A 14518-nucleotide genomic window follows, 5' to 3' on the forward strand; every position below is an offset into this window, starting at 1 on the left:
ACGTATTATATTTGTTGGTGTCATAAACATAACAATACATTGTTTTAGTTATTACTTTACCATCTTTGGTAATTTCCTTATCCAAATACGGCTTTGCTCCCACCAACTTCCTTTTTGATATTGTTGGAAAATATTTTACACATATATTACATTTTTATATGTTATGGGCCCAACAATACATTATATGTGTATTATTTTATACAACTGCTTTTTAAATCAGTTAAGAGAATAAAGGAGAAAAATGCATTTATACTTCTTTTACAATTTCATAATTACCTTAACTATGTATGTATGTATTTGAATTACCATCCAGAGTCATTTGCTTTCAGCCTGAAGAACTTTCTTTAGTATTTGTTGTAAGTTGGGTCTGCTAGCAACAAATTCTCTCAGCCTTTTTTTAAAATCTGGAAAAGTCTTTATTACACCTTCATTTTTGAAAGATAGCTTTGCTGGTATAGGATTCTTATCTGACAGGTCTTTGGGGGGCACTTTGAATATGTTAACCCACTGCCTTATGGCCTCCATTGTTTCTGCTGTGTAGCTTGCTGTTAATTTTACTGAAGTTCTCTGGTAAGTGATGAGTCATTTTTCTTGTGCTGCTTTCAAGATTTTCTCCTTGTCTTTGACTTGAGTATTTTTAATATGTGTTTATTTGTAGATATTTGCATTTATCCTGCTTGGAGTTTGTTGTGCTTCTTGGGTGTGTAGATTCATGTTTTTCAATATATTTGGGAAGAGTTTTTTTTTTTTTAGGAAGATTAGCCCTGAGCTAACTACTGCCAATCCTCCTCTTTTTGCTGAGGAAGACTGGACCTAAGCTAACATCCATGCCCATCTTCCTCTACTTTATATGTGGGACGCCTACAACAGCATAGCTTTTTGCCATGGTCCATGTTCATGGTGCCATGTCTGCACCGGGGATTCGAACCGGCGAACCCCAGGCTGCTGGGAAGTGGAACATGCGTAATTAACCACTGTGCCACAGGGCTGGCCCATATTTGGAAAGTTTTAAGCCATTATTTCTTTGAATCATTTTTCTTTTCCTTTATTTCTCTCCTCTCCTGATAGTCCCATTCCATGCATGTCCGTGAGCTTAATCATGCCCCACATTTCTCTGCGTCTCTCTTCATTTTCCTTCATTCTTTTTTCTCTATGTTCTTTGGTTTGCCTGATCTCTATTGATTTATGTTCAAGTTCACTAATTCTTTTTTCTGCCAGTTCAAATCTACTGTTGAGCCCCTGTAGTGAATTTTTAAAGTTTCAGTTATTGTACTTGTCAACTTCAGAATTTCCATTTGGTTCTTATAGTTTCTCTCTTTGCTGATTTTCTCTATTGGATGAGACATTGTCATCATCCCTTCCCTTCCTTCTTCAATCATGCTTTCCTTCAGTTCTGTGAACATATTTATGATGGTTACTTTGAAGTCTTTCTGTTAAACCCAACATGTGATTGTTCTCACCAGCAGTTTCTGTTGCCTGCTTTCTTTCTGGTGTATGGTTCATACTTTCCTGTTTCTTTGCAGGCCTTGTAATCTTTTGTTGGAAAATTGATGTTTTAGGTAATATATTGTAGTACTCTGAGTATTGGGCCCTACCTCCCTCTGGACCTTGTCATTGTTATTTGTTTGTTTGTTTAGTGGCTAGCTGGATTATTTTAGTGAATTCCACCTACCCACTACCTCCCTACAGTTTTAAGCCTCTGATGTTGCTTCTCAGGGAGGTGCAGCTTTGGGCGCGCCCACAGTCATCCCAAGATGACAGTGGTATTGCTAGGGCTCTCTTCTTCTCTTTCCCTGACCACATCCAGCTGTTAAACTCTTCTAATTGCTAGTTGATTTCTCTGTTGTTTTCAACAATGCTCTGGGAGTGTAAATTGCTCTAGACATGTGTCCAATAAATTGTGGCTCATTTGAAGAAATGGTTTCTGAGGTCAGTGTTTGATGTTTATTCGGATACCAGGAGGGCTCCTCCCAGCTCTTATTCCCCTATTCTCTCTTGCAAACTAGCCACCTATAGTCTAGTGTGTATCTTCCTTAAATCCAATAGTCTCCCCCCAGTTGCATTTCACCACAACCTCTACTGTTCTTGAGAATACCCTAGGGTTTGAACCTCTCCATACTCTCTTGAAAATGCAGTCGGTTCATTTGGGAAGAGCTTAGACCTGCTTCTCCCTGCGGGCAAAACCTCTGAGCCAGTGCTCTGGAGCTGGGGGTAGGGACAATGGAAAACTTCTCTCTGACTGATGCCCTGCTCTAGGAGCTGAGTGCTCAGTGGAGGGGGGCCAGCAGACTGAGATCCTCTTGGTTTGCCTCTCCTGTCATGGAACGACCACCTCATGAGCTGGAGCGAGGGCAATCAGGTCCCTAGTATTCTCAGCACACTGCACCAAGATAGAGCCTCTATTCCATGAATGGGGGCTGGATAGAAGAAGGGAGCCCCCACTTCTTGACTATGCGCCTCAAGTACTTAGCCTCAGCAATCGGTTGCTGTGGGTGGAATGAAAAATGTGAAAGTCGTTCTCCTGCAGGGAAGCAAGCTCTCCAACTGGGAGCTGGGGGCAGAGGGAGCACTGAGTTCTCAGCTGTAGCAGTCTTGGGTGCAGTCCCTGCCTCATTGGTCTGGGAGTGGGAGGGAGGGAGCAGCCTTGGTTCAAATACTGTAGACTCTGGCCTTTCTTAGTGAATTTTAATAGATTTTCTTGAATAGATGCTTCTTCATTTGCTGTTTACCCTTAGGACCATTTCCAAAGGCCTTAAATGGTTGCTCTTTAATAATATTCATTAGTTTCACTGGAGGGTGGGTCAGTGGAGCTCCTTATGCTGTCCTGACAGAACTCGATCTCTCTGGATTCTTTTTCTTTTTCAACATTATTTTTTAAAGGTTGAATCTTGTTGACACATGTAGTTCTAGTTAACTCATTTTCAACCACTATATACTATTCTACCACTGGTGTACACTACTCTATTCCATGAATAAAGTACAATTTGTTTAGCTATTTCCCTACTAGGGATAATTAGGTTGCTTTCCCTCTTTTATTAGAAATAGTGCTGCAGTGTGCATCCTTGTATATGTCTCTCTGTGCACATGTGCAAAGTTTCTCTAGAATAAACACCTAGAAGTAAAATTTCTAGGTTATTGGGTAATGTTATGGCCAACTTTACTTAGTATTGTCAAAGTACCATCTGAAATATTTCGATGAATTTATACTTCCTCTATCCTTAACAACATTTCATGTTATCAGACCTAATGATTTTTGCAATTCTGATTCATGTGAAATGATTCTCTTTGTTTTATTAATTTGCATCTCTTGACTATTACTGAGATTTATCAACTTCTTATATGTTGTTGACAATATTTGTTTCCTGCTTTGAAAATTGTCTGTTTATACTATACCCTTGGCCCATTTTTCTTTTTTTGGTGGGAGGCGTGGGGTGGAATGGGGATATTGATTTGTAGGGAATATTTTTATATTGTGGTACTAATTCCTTGTTGGTTATATGGGTTGCAAATTAATTCTTCCAGTTTTGGGGCCATGAATGATTGATGTACAAGTGATATGTGACCCAAGCTGGGCCAATACAATTCTTTTTGTGGGAACACGAAAGAAACTTAGAACATAGAGAGAGCCTCAGAATTACGTTTGTGGCTAGGCTCTGGAAAAAAGATCATCTCCTGAAGTCCTGGTTCCTTCACTTCTCATGTCAACTTTTCCTTTGAGTCTGTGAAATATCCCAATATCTTTTAGCCATTTACTTAAAAAAATACTATTATGCAATCTGAGGTCAATTTCTTGTTGCTTTTAATCACAAAAACAAATTTAAAAGGTAACTTGAATAACAACTCTCAAATTTCGGGCGTGGCTGATTGGTCTTATAATGGTGCCATTAATCAAAATAGGGATTATAGGAGAGGAGTGTGGAGTAGTGTTTCAGGAAGGGTAATTGGTACAGTTTGGAATATGTTGAGTTGTGCTACCTGTATAGTATCCACATAGAACTGCCCAGGAAGAGTGTGAGATGTGAGGAAGAAAAAGGACTAAGAACAGAAATCTGGCTAACACTAACTCCTAAAGGATAGCAAGAGGAAGGGGAGGCAGTCAAGAGATCTCAGTTGAGGTAGTCAGAGCTGTAGGAGGAGAACTCATAGAATCTAGGGGTAGGAAGAGATTCAAGAAAGAGGGAATAGTTAATAATGAGTAAAAGGCCTGAGTTTCAAGGAGGTAGTAGTTAATAACAGGTCAAGTAAGATTTGGTAGTGAGCGGTATAAGTGACCTCGGCTTGGTCAGAAGCTGGAAACCAAACTGGAGAAAGTCAAGGAGTAAATGACATGTTAGGATATTAAAGTGAGGGTAGAGCATTATTTTGAGGAAATTGATGTGAAAGGAAGCAGAGAGATGAGATATCTAGGAGAGGATGTGAGGTTGGAGACGGGGTGATTAAAGATGTGGGAGATTGTTCATGTTTACATCTGAAGGAAAGGGACCAGAAGGAGAAGCAGGAGAGACAGGCAAAAGAAAGCATGATTCCCAGGAGACAGGAGAGAATGGGGCAAAACACAGATTAAGGATGTGTTTTGTCACATGGCAAATAATTACACACTATTTAAGACATGCTATGAAGTATGTACAAAGTAATAAGAAGTTATAAAGGAGAGAGCTACTAAATCTCCGTCTGTGGTGTCAGGAAGACTTCATCCATTTGATGAAGTTCATTTTGATCTGATACGACTGACTGACCACCTGTCTGTGTAGCCTGAATACCCAGGGAGCCACAGACATGAGCTTTGTCACTTCATGGTCCTTGGGATCAAGGATTTTGTAGACTTGATGCATTTTTTAGGCTCTCCTTCCTCAACTATATTAAAATATGATGGATGGTACAGAAAATAAATCTTGCTAACCTCACACTTTTTCTATATCTTTATACACAAATTCCATGAGGAAAATCTCAGTTCTTCAGCAGAGTTGCCCTATGAATCGAGAAGGTTCTCTTGCATTGCCTCCTAATCTTTTTCTACATCGTGACATACAGAAAAAAGTGATAATATTTATCCTGCACACTGGGGTGAGCAGGCTTCTCACCACTAGTACGAGGGGCTCCTGCCTGACTGCCCTGAGGGCTTCGGGATCTTGAGCACACGTGAACACACCTGAAGCTCGTCTGGTGTGCCCTGGGATACCAACTGAGATTTCTGCTCTAAGGCACATTCTCCCACACTTTAACTTTTTTTCAGTTTCTGCTATATGATAAAGGACTTTTCCCTCCTACCATTAAAATCCTTACCAAAAGTCTTCGTGTGATTCGGAAGGATGCTTAAATGGTAAAAGCAGATGGTTTGCTGTTCTCTTACACATCTCCTTCATAAATGTGTATGTTATCTTAAAGAACTGTCTACATTCAAACATATTTTATAGGACTCTAAATTATCTCATTGTGAAGTTCTTTCCTGTTTATCACTATATAAAATCTGGTATAGGTGTCATAGCTTAGTCTTTGACTCTTTTTCTTTCAGAAACTACAGATAGTTCTTCCCCAAGTTAAAGTGGTATAATGCCGGGAGGAAGTATGTTCATCACATCAGGCATTACATTGCAATATATGTTTAATACATTGAGGAATAAAGTTCAGTATAATAAAACCATTCATATATCCTAGCAGGAGAGAAGTTATCTTTGTTTTTTAGTTTTCTAAATGCATTTTAGGCCATTCTTCCATGGATAGAGGCTTTTATGAAATACGATTTTTGTATTTAAAAAAAAAATCCTTATTTCCAGCTGCGCATAATTTTATATTTGGTCTCTGGAGACTAAGAAGTATCATTAACTGTATACGCCCTTTGTATTTTGAAAAGTTGTAGGAAGATGAGAACTTGGCCTTTCTCATTTAAATTGTAAGAAGAAGAAAAATATAGGAATATATTATGCAAGGAAGTGTTGAGTTGTATGGGAAATTGTGTTTTAAGACCTACTGTAGATCTATGTCGGTGTCTGTGGAAGAGGATAATTAGCGCCTGCACTCGCAGTCATATCAGACTAAAGGTAATGGGGTGTAAGAAGTGGTTCATTAGGCTCTCTCAAGTACTTTCACTGTGTCCATACTATTTATACCATAGAAAAAATTCAGTCTTTAAAATCAAGTCAAAGCATTAGCCTTAGATTCTTCAATATGAGAAGTAACACTGAGTACTGATCCCTTAAAGTCAGATGAAAAAATGTACATAACAAACCTACACAGTGTTTATTGGCCTATACGTCACCCACACTGAATACTTACAATATCTAACCTCCTCCCTTCTTGATGGCTCATTTCACACCCGATGTGGCTCCAGGAGTTTCAGGTGGAGGAGGAGGTGAAGTCAGAAACCACTTGCTAAACACAGTCATTGTCCACATTGGGATTTTAATTGAAAAGGAAATTTATTGGAAAACGTCTCCTTACCTGGCGTGGGTTGGGGAGTAGATGGGAGAAGAAAGCAATAACGAGCCCTTGGTTCTTGCTCCTAGAAAAATTGTCAGTGGTGGTAGATATGAAAATTGGGTCAATTAACAGGAGATAGCGTCTTTCCCCAATGTTGTTCAAATGTTGCTCAGAGAGGTGAGACGGAGCTATTTGAAAGGGGAGGGGTACTGTGTTTGATGCTGCCTGGACCACATCTCATTCTGATGGAAATTTCTGAAGTCAGTCTCTTTTAATCCTTTCCCCCCTCCATTCCTGTGTCTTCCTGTAAAGCTGCTGAGATGCACGTCTGAGCTTTGGAATCAATGCGGGCCAGGCAGTAGTGGCTATAGTGGGAAATTCTGTGCCTGCATGCAGAACAATAACTCAGTCTGTGGAAAGGAGAAGGAGGAACCATGAAGAGTTGGAGGGGGAAGATATACCAGGGTTAGCAACTTGGGATAAGTTGCATGTTTGGTTCTTCTGTGAGTCCCTTCTGCAAGTTTAGAGAAGAGGGATAGTGTTGAATAACCCGTAATTTCTGTATTGAGTGGAGTCTATGAGTGTTCTGGTAATGTTCTGAAAAACTCATCAGATTAGGAGAATCTTGCAGTAGATGAGGGCAGTTCCAGTACTTGACTCGTGCCTAGTTTAGTCTCTTAAGATCCCATTCTGGACTCCCTAAGCCTTGCAGGCAGCTGGGCAAAAGAGTGGAAACAGCTCTATCCTGGATAGCAAGGGACCTTGACTTTAAGTTCTTTGAAAGCAGTGACATCTGAACAGTGGCTCTGAGGCACCATGTGCAGTTGTGAGTAAATGCTTTTTTGGTTTGATCGGTATGATAGGAGAGGAAGATTAGGAGAGAGGAAGAAAAAGCATAGGAAATACATAGGAACTGCTCTCTCCTTTGTGCACACAGACAGCCTATTTTATACATCACTTTTGGGGCTGGGTTGATCTAATGAAAGAGATATACAGTGAACACCAAATACTTCTGGTTACTGGAAAACTCAATTGCTAGCAGATATTTTGGTCAAATAAATGCCAAGCAACTAACTTGAGGAGTTTTTTAATGAAATTGGCTACTTTGAGAAACTTTGCCTTGTTTCAGATATATGTTTCTGAAATGGTAAAAATTGCAGAATAGTGGGGAAGATGTTTCTTGGTAGGCAAAATTTTCAGTACTTTTTCTTTTTTGAGAAAGATTAGCCCTGAGCTAACATCTGCTGCCAATCCTCCTCTTTTTTGCTGAGGAAGACTGGCCCTGAGCTAACATCTGTGCCCATCTTCCTCTACTTCATATGTAGGACACCTGCCGCAGCATGGCTTGACAAGTGGTGTGTAGGTCCGCACCCAGGATCTGAACCAGCAAATCCTAGGCTTCTGAAGCAGAATGAGTGAACTTAACTGCTGTGCCACTGAGCTGGTCCCCAAAATTTTTAGTTCTTTTGATGACTGACTACCTATTACTTCACTCTCCTTAAGACTGGCTTTGTCTTCATTTACTGTCAGACTATGTCAGGAAATTAGGAAATGGTTAGGTAAAAATTTTCATTGAGAAATCTCTATAATTTATGCTATTTATTAGATATTAGGAATTCCAAATTGGATTAAAAGTCTACAACATGAAACAAGAAAATAAAACCCCCTTGAACTAACATTTTGATATGGTTATAACTCTGTAGAGCAGCAACAACTGCTGAGTACTCTTTCTTTAATATAAATTTCCCCCCAGATTTATTGAGATATAGTTGATATTTAACATTGTGTAGGTTTAAGGTGTACACTGTGTTGATTTGATACATGTATATACAGAGAAATGATTGTTATTGATGGTTAGTTAACACATCCATCACCGCACATAACTATCTTTTTTGTTTTGTTTTGTGGTAAGAAATTTTAAGATTTACTGTCTTGGCAACTTTCCAGCGTACAGCACAGTGTTAGCTGTAGTCACCGTGCTGCACAGCTCATCCTCAGAACGTAGTCATCTTGTTAACTGCAAGTTCGTACCGTTTGGCCACCTTCACCCATATGCCCTGTCCCCCTGCCCCTTGCAACTACCAATCTACTCTGTTTTGATGTTTGATTTTTTTATATTCCACATATAAGTGAGATCATACAGTATTTGTCTTTCTCTGTCTGACTTACTTTGCTCAGCATGATGCCCTCAAGTTTCGTCTATGTTGTCACAAATGGCAGGATTTCCTTCTTTTTTATGGCTGAATAATATCCCATTGTGTATATATATATATGTACATATCTCCTTAAGATACTGATTTCATTTCCTTCAGATGTATTCCCAGAAGTGGAATTGCTGGACCATACGGTAGTTCCATTTTTAATTTTTTGAGGACCCTCATACCATTTTCCAGAGTGGCCGCACCGATTGACATTCCCACCAGCAGTGCACAAGGGTTCCCTTTTCTCCACATCCTCGCCAGCTTGTGTTATCTCTTGTCTTTTTGATAATAGCCATTCTAACGGGATGAGGTGATATCTCTTTGTAGTTTTGATTTGTATTTCCCTGATGATTAGTGATGTTGAGAACCTTTTCATGCACCTGCTGGCCATTTAAATACTGGATACTTTTGACAGCTTTTAAAGTTGCTGTTAGTTCACACAGCTAGAGCAGATATGTTTTAAAAAATGTGAACACGATCAAAAGATCTGGGTTCACGTTTCAGCATTGCGGCTTCCTAGCATGTCTCTTAACTTCTGGGTACCTCACTCATCTGTGAAATGGACAGACATTAAATAATAGTATGTCTCACAATGGAAGTACATTGTTAGTTCTAAAGTGCTGTATGAATAGTAACAGGAACGGTGGTTGCTGTTATTGTTAAGAAAGCTTTATAGAGTGAACCTTCGCATCCCCTTTCTAGCCTCCTCTGACAGTTTTCTGTATCCTTTGAAGTTTCAAGATCCATTTCACCCGCAGCACACGAACCCAGTCAGCCTGGAGCAACTTGGTCTTCAGGCCTTCCGTGGTTGCTTGCAGAACTGTGTGGCCCAGAAGCCTAGCATTTTTCTTGCTTCTTCAGGCACTAGGAATGCAAATATTAACCCAGGTTTTTCCACTGGAAAAACACTTTTCTCCCTTTCACTGAGAATTGGGATTTAAACACATTAGCAGCAATTAGTACTTGAGCCAAGAATTCAGGTTTTGATAAAAACTACGGTTGACATTTGCTCCTGGAAGAGAGACTGAAAAATGGTCCATAAAGTTTCTATTAACTTCAAAAGCGGCAACATCTGCTCCAATGCACAAAGCTGCAGGGTCTGCCACGTAGGAAGCATGCTCCCGGCCGCTCAGAATCCCTCCAGCAGGCGAGTCCACGGTCTTTCCAGCTTGGCATTAAAACTCTGAAGGAGGAGAGCATCATTTCCAGCAAAAATGTGAAGTCTCATAAGGAAGATATGAACTCAGCATTCTGCTTCAGACCCTCTGGGGAAACTTGGAAGGGCAACCACCTGAAACCAGCGTGGCCAAAGGCGTTTATTTCACAAATGTCATTCCAGTTTCTTCTCTTCCTCCTTCTCCTCTTTTTTCTGGGCTTCCATCACAAATATTTGCATAATTCAATGAAGAAGTTTGTATCCTGTAACTCTTTGGGGCAGTTTGCTGATAGCGTGACCGACTATTAAAAAGAAAAAAAACCTTTTCCAAACAACGCTGTGGTTTTATCAGTTGCATAAGTTTTCCTCCCAAAATTCAGGGGAATTCCAGACCATTTTGCAATTAGTTAAGGATTATATTTCCTTATTTTTATTAATTTTATGCAAAGTGGGATTTATCGGTGGAGCATTCATTGACACTGACTTCAATTTATTCTGATGAAACTGACTGGCATCTGTGTGTGCTGTTCATCAGTCATAATTTAAACCATTCTTAATTGCATTAAATGTAAATTAAGACATTCAATTTCAGCCATTATTTTTCATAAAACACTGTGAACTGAGTTTTAGTGGGTCATGAGATCTTCCATTCAAGATAAATAGGTTAAATTCAAAACTTACCATTGGTGTTCATGTTTTACCCTTTGTCCACTATTTCTTTTGTTGCTTACTGGATTGGAGCAATTAACTCGCTCTCTGACGAGACGAATGGCTAAGGAAGATGGAGCTGAAGTTTTTAAGGAATGATTTTATCATTTTGAGAGCTTGCTTATGTTTTAAGTATGTGATTTTAAAAAATGCGTAACTATTTATCTAAACCAAATTGAAAGTGCCAAACTAAGTTCTCGGATTTGGAACTCATATCTTTAAATGTTTGGATTTTAAGAATTTAAGATTACATTTTCTTTAAAAAATGGTGTAGCTATGCTTTTATAAAATTTCAGCACTACGGAGTAGACATACTAATGTAAAATGAGCAATGTGTGACGTATTACACACCATATGACATCATACAGTGAGGTGTAATCTCCCCCCGGCCCCTTCTTGATAAGTGTTGCTTTCTCCACATTCTGGTTTCGTTTGTAAGCCACCATTCCCAGTGCCTGCAATTCTCCCCACTGGGTGAGAACAATCTTCTTTTAGTCGTATAATGATTAGAGTGACAATGATCATCATTAATAGTAAATAATAATAGGCTATTGTATGATATCTTTTCATGAGAAAATATACAAACCCATGGTTAATATTCACCCTTAAAGAAACATTCAAATAGTACAGGCTGTGATGGAGAGCCTGAGAGAAATTAGGCCTAGGTGAAAATCATGCTGTTAGCAAGTATTAATTTTCAACAGAATGAAGTACCAAATAGTTGTGGCTAAGAGATTGGATTTGGCCAGGTTCCTACTGCTTATTTTTCTCTGGGGAGCTATGGGAACACTTCTGTGGGTGGAGTTTTGTTTCTTTTTTTTTTTATATCTGTGTCTCTACCTGCGTGACTGTGCACTGGCTTATTCTGAGAGAGAAAAGAAGGCTCCAAGATCTTCTGGATCTGTCCATGTGCTGAGGCTCTGTTGTACTGTGCAATCCTCCCAGGATATGTACATTTATTTAAGAGAACATTCTGCCTCTTACCCTAGTTGATGGTGAAAAGTTTTCTTCGAGAACAAACTAGCTAGAACTCTGCCATGTCGTTAAACCCCTTTGATTTCCAAATAGAAGTTGGTCAACAAAGAGAAGGAAACTATCACACTTGCCTTAGTCACTCATGTAGTAAAATTTTATATGACTATTATATATGACATTTACATTCCCATGTCAGTTCAACTGATGGAGAGTGAAGTGTTGCAATAAGTCTGGAGATGGGTAGTGATGCAATCATCCTACCAGTTTCTTGCTATTAATATATGTCTCTTATTCATTTTTAAAGATAGCATAAATGAGAGTACTGAATATAAATGGCTTTTGTAAGTCATTCAGGTCAGTGAAGCATGTCATTGTTTGCGACCTGAGTTCCATGAGAGCCCCGGCTGGTTGATAGGCGCGCCATATATTTTTCTCATAAATGAAAAACACAAACAATATTCACAATTTTTAATGAATATTATAAAATAATACGAGTTTCCATAGAAAAAACTAGTTGCATGTACTTAATAGTGTGACCTTAGCGTGTCATCTTTAGAATATATAAAGCCCATATAGACAGGCATTGTATAATTTATTTCTCCAGATGTAACGTTAACAAACATTTTATTATGATTTATTTTTTGGCTCTTTGAAAGATGAAGTAAGTTCTTTAGTATTAGCATTGCTAATGATTTTAATGAGGCATTAAAATGTTGCGGTATTGTAGGAACATTTTTCTTTTTTTTAACATTATTTCATTAATATTTCACAGGAATTTTAATGTTAAATTGATGAAGGAACCTGAGAGTGTAATCCACAACATGTCCGAGTGCTCAAATAGTGGGAAAGAAGCAGAGAATGGTGGGGCACAGTGATGGGGAGGGTTCATGAGGTGCTCCTGTACTGGAAACATGCCATGACCTACAGTCTGTCATTGCTGAAACGAAGACAAAACAATTTTATTTTCTCACTCAGGGTTTTTTTGCACAGTCTACAGAAATCTAGCACACATAAGATACTGTTTGTATTCTCAGATTAGACGTGGGGGAGCCAAACACACGAAGAGGGACTTTCCTAGGAGAGGACACTCTGCTGATTGACTTCTGTATTAGAGTAACCTTCCTCGAACGTTTGCAGTTTGAATCACTTTTGCGACATACTATTCAATAATTTCCAGTGTTTTCATGGCATCTGAGAATATGCAGAATGCTTTCGTGGGGATTGTATTGTTTAATCCTCACAAAGCCCCTTGTGCGCTATGGGAACGTTAGGGGAAATCACCTGCTCCCCCAGATCCTAGTACCCCTGCAAGGAGTTGCTGTTTGGAGAACTTACAGTTACCACAAGGTAACCACTCTGCAAGGTATGTGGACCAGAGGAGAGAGGGCCAAGAGGTTTCGTCCTCAGCTCGCTGAGTTCTCATGTAAGTGCACAATTGCAGGAAGAAAGACTAGCTTTATTTTAGGCATTGGAGAAAGTTTAAACAGCAGGTGAAGCAAGGACTAAGCAACCTTTGCCGCCGTATAGTGGAAATCCTGGCACGAAGGGGAACTGTTCTTGAATAAATTCTCCAATGTCACAGGCAAAAATAGCCCTTGTCATGGTTTGGCCTCAGCAGCTGCTTGCTCTGCTGGGATCAGAGCCTGGCAGACTCTGTTCTGGCCGGACAGCAGCGCTGTCTGGTACGTTTCATTATCTGTAAGCCTGATCCTGCCCTTACGCAGCCCTCAGGGCGACACCTTAAACCCCCGTGTACCCAGTAAGCAAACACTCTGATCACCTCTTGCTTTAGAGGAAGTATGTATCGGATCTCTAACATGGTCTCTAAGTCAGCATAGCTGATCTATACTCAACTCACCTGGGGGTTGTGGGACCCGAGGAGGGAAAAAAAAGGTTGCTTATGGAACCAACTGCAGGGATATCCAACTCTTTTTTCATGCCCTCCCTACCTGAATCACTGGGGTAGGGGTAGGGGTGAGGAGGATGGGGGTAGGGGTGAGGAGGGTGGGGTAGGGGCTAAATAAAGGGTGAGGGAGCGGTGCTTATTAAAATGCAGATTCTTGGGCCTAAACCTATTGAGTCAGCCTCTCCAGAGGGAAATTTGGGGAGCCTTTTTTTAAAACAAGATTTTTAGGTGATTCAGAATAGCAGTAGTCCCTAGTCTTGAATTTTTTCTTTTTCTTGACAGCTGGCTTAGAGTACCTGTATCACATTTACTCCAGTACATAATTAGTCTGTAAAGATGCCACTTATAAGTGATTACAGATAGTTCCGTTCATGAAACATTTGTGCTACTGCTTGGAATGAGGGGTTTGCACTGACTCTAATGTTGCCATGTGTCTGGGCGAGGAGCTCTGTGAGAAGGAAGAGTAGTGGCCCTGTTTCAATGCCAGCATCAGCCAGCCGTCTTGTAAACGCAGGGACCGTAGTTGGTCACGGTAGACAAGATGGAAGCACAAATCTCTTTTTTTCTGGTTTCTCAGTAACACCAGCCCGAGAACCCTAGAAGGTGTACAGAAAAAACTAAAAGCTGAAATGCAAGCCAGTCAGTTATGCTGTTTGTTAGCTAATGTGAAAGCTTCATGGAGGAGGAGATGGCTGAACACCTTGACTAAAATGAAATTTGGGTATTATCTGTGGATTTCAATTGTTCATGCTATTCCAAAACTTTAGAGCATGAAAAATCTAGAGCTGCTCATTATCTGTTCTAGCAGAGTCACCAATAAGTATGTAGTAGCCAAGATTTTTATTGGTGCAAATAGAGCAATGGACTCTGACTCTCTACCTCATTTGTTTCTGGCCTTTTAATAGGGCTCAAATTTTCAAAGCGTCTGGCCCAAGATATGAAACCTGGTTCATGTACCACCATACTGGACTTTACTCTGAGTGCTGGAACTTATTTTTCTCCCATTGACATGAGCTGATAGAAGTGTCGTATTCTATCACATAGAGTGCCATTTAACTCTAGTGACTTCTGGTGCCCCTCAGATCATGCTGACTGTCAGGAAAACCAGACCCCCAGGCCTGAACACGCGCACAGACTTTGAGTGCAGTCAATTCC

General features: G+C 39.9%; 1 protein-coding gene across 3 annotated transcripts in view; it reads left to right on the forward strand.

Moving 5' to 3' along the window:
- Positions 1-14518, forward strand: part of WDR41 (WD repeat domain 41) — a 135534-nt gene that overhangs the window by 25166 nt on the left and 95850 nt on the right. The window lies entirely within an intron of this gene.

Source organism: Equus przewalskii, chromosome 13 (assembly GCF_037783145.1).
Source record: "Equus przewalskii isolate Varuska chromosome 13, EquPr2, whole genome shotgun sequence".
Classification (NCBI taxonomy): domain Eukaryota; kingdom Metazoa; phylum Chordata; class Mammalia; order Perissodactyla; family Equidae; genus Equus; species Equus przewalskii.